Source organism: Apium graveolens, chromosome 5 (genome assembly GCF_009905375.1).
Source record: "Apium graveolens cultivar Ventura chromosome 5, ASM990537v1, whole genome shotgun sequence".
In the NCBI taxonomy this organism is placed as follows: Eukaryota; Viridiplantae; Streptophyta; class Magnoliopsida; order Apiales; family Apiaceae; genus Apium; species Apium graveolens.
Window position 1 is genome coordinate 173559533 of NC_133651.1, and position 3203 is coordinate 173562735.

The 3203-nt window shown below is 37.2% G+C and overlaps 1 non-coding gene across 1 annotated transcript; it reads right to left on the reverse strand.

Annotated features, from left to right (window-relative positions):
* Positions 1-2586: 2586 nt before the first annotated feature.
* Positions 2587-2693, reverse strand: LOC141663107 (small nucleolar RNA R71). The gene has a single exon (XR_012551192.1). It is a non-coding gene; the product is annotated as a small nucleolar RNA R71 (small nucleolar RNA).
* Between the last annotated feature and the right edge of the window lie 510 nt (positions 2694-3203).

A 3203-nucleotide genomic window follows, 5' to 3' on the forward strand; every position in this document is an offset into this window, starting at 1 on the left:
TGATTCTCTAATTCACAGAGATACGTAGGCATCTCGTAAAGGCAGAGTTGAGCTACGAAACACGAGAGCAGCCATTAAAGGCCTTGAGCTCCCGAATCTTAGTAATAAATACATCAAATAATAACCTTAGTTTTTTATCCATAACAATAGGTTATCCCTGAAGCAGATAACTTCTAATTGCATCAAGTGGATGTCATGGTTTATTACTTGTTGTAACTGTTTTAAAGTCCAACCTACCTTCAGGCTCCGACATCATATTTTTACAATAGTGAAATATAGTCAACCGCATCTTACTGAGATACGCTTCTGGGCTACAGAATATGGCTATGGGTTCGGCTTCCGTCCAGTTATTCAGTAGTCCTCCCTAAAGTATTAGAATGGGAAGATTTTCTAGCTAAAGGGTTTGGATCTTAACTATTTGCCTTTTATTGCTGCCGAGTGTGTTGAGACCCGGTTTAAGTGGGCTATTATGAGGGGTGAGGCCCTTTGTTGAGTGTCATTTATGTCACCTTATAACGCTCCGTGAAGTTTTGAATTGATGATTTCTACTTAAGTTGTTAGTGTTTTTAAGGTGTTTTTGTAGTGTTTTGCATTTAAGTCATTTATTAGGTACTCAGATGATTTAGCACTGTTTTGATGCTAATATGATGTTGGGATGATGTCTAGAATAAAAGCTCATGAAAAGATCACCTCAAACCAGCAAGAAAAGAAGAATTTAGAGATTTTTCCAGAGAGTCAGTGCACCTGCGCTGTGTTAGCGCGCGACGGCGCCCAAAGAACAGAAACTCAGCGCGCCCGCGCTGGTCAAGCACGCGCCCGCACTAGGTCAAGATAAAAGAATTATGTTTCTACTCTGATTTTGATCCAGAAGACTTCTAATCTGCATGGGCTGCTATATATGCATAACTTAAGGTCTCATAACAAGATGTACCAGAGCTTAAGGAGAAGGCGTAAGAAGACCGTAGAGCACAATTCAACCAAGGCGAAGAGGATCTAGCTTATACTTGTGATTCTTTGTTTTAAGTTGTAACTTTGGATTCTAGTTTTCTTATTCGTGAACCTATACTTTTGTTTCGTACTTGGTTTTATTTAGTATAAAGACTACATTTATTATACCATGCTTTCGTCAGAACCCACATTGATGATGAGTCCGATTATGAGCTAATCATTATCGTGGGGTTCTAATGGATTTATTTATGGATTTCTTTAGTTAATTTGTTTCGATGCCTTAGTGTGTGATGATTGTATGATAACTAGTATTGGTTGTGCTTATTCGTCTTATGAGCGTCGCAAACTTATAAGATAGTGTGTTAATCTTTAATGAAGCGAAAGTGAATTTAAGGATTTAGAAATTTCCATGCTAGCATAGGTTCATGTATTTGATATGCATGATTCGTAGGTAATTTTAACCATCTTACTTTCCCTATATAATCACGATAGATAACTTGTGCATTAAACCATTATGTTGTCAAATTCTATAGACATATAGGGTCTCAATATAATTAGTGTATATTTAACTTCTATCTCTTTTGTGGATTTCTGGTAGTATGGTATTCGTACAACGAAAGTTGGCGTTAATTAGTTTCATGTTATTTAATTAGTGTCATCGCCATTACATGCTAAGGTTAAGAACGAAAAGGCTATTGAATGAAGTATTTAATGAAGTTAGAATCCCATATTTGTGTCATATAGTATTCAACTCTCTTAATCTCTTAGTTAATATTCTTTAGTATAATCCTCATTTAATCTTATTTATACACAACCTCAATTTGTTATTCGTCTTAGCATTGGATAATAACATTACTATTGTTACATAAATACATTGATTGAAATTAACCTAAACCAGTCCCTATGGGAACGAATTAGAATTTATTCTATATTACTTGCTATCGCGTATACTTGCATGAATATTAGCACGTGTTCTAGCCCTAACAAGTTTTTGGCGCCGTTGCCGGGTACTTTCAGTGTTAATTTTTAGTTTATGTGTTTGTCATCATTGGTCATTAAAGTTTAGTGACTCAGATATTGTTACTTACTAAATTCTTTGTCGTGTTTCAAGTACTCTAGCGAGTGTGTATGCATACGCGTTCACGGTCTCGTAAGAGAACACTGGATCAAGCTGAGGAAGAAGTTGTAGTCAAGGAGAAAGTTGAAGAAGAGATCTTAGTTGAGAAAGAAGAAGAGATTCTTATTACAATGGGAGAACCAGAAGCAAATCCAAAGGCTTTGATGTACAACTCTCAACCGAAGATCAATGATATTCAGTCTAGTATTGTTTGACCAGCCATCTCGGCTAATACCTTTGAGATAAAGTTGAGCACGATTCAGATGATACAGAACTCAGTTCAGTTTGGGGGTTCTCCGATAGAAGACCCCAACATGCACATCAGAGATTTCATCGAGATCTGTGACACTTTCAAGTTTAATGGAGTTTCTGAAGATGCTATTAAGTTGAGCCTTTTCACATTCTCTCTGTGGGATAAAGCTAAGTATTGGTTACATTCTCTACCACCAGGGTCTATCACCAAATGGGAGAATCTTGCTCAAAAGTTCTTAACTATATTCTTTCCTATGGCGAAGACTGTTGCAATCAGAAATGCACTTACTCAATTTTCTTAGCAATCTGGAGAATCTTTATGTGAGGTTTGGGATCGTTATAAGGATATGCTTAGGAAGTGCCCTCATCATGGGATGCCTGATCGGATGATCATTACTTTTTCTATAATAGATTGGGTGCTACAGTCTAATGAAAAATATGAATTGAAGGAGTTGAAAAATATGTGCAAAAGCCAACCGGTTTCTATCAAGACCTTGGAAAATCAAATTGGGAAAATTTCCAATGCCTTGCTAAATCGTCAACCTGGTACACTCCCTAGTGACACTAAAGTACCAGGAAAGAGGGAAGCTGAGGAGCAGGTAAAGGAAATTACATTGAGGTCTGGAAAGGTTGCAAATCCCGAATACTCTCAAGTTTCGGATGAAGAAGCTATAGCTGAAGAAGAAGTGCAGAAGGAAGCAGAAGTGGAACCAAGGAAGATGACTGTTAAACACACTCCTCCTGAGGGTAATATAGGGGAAAAATAGATTTATCCTCCACCTCCCTTTCCTAAGAGGCTGCAAAAGAAAAAGCTGGATAAGCAGTTTGAAAAGTTTCTAGAGGTATTAAAGAAACTTCATATCAACATACCTTTCGCTGAAGCTCT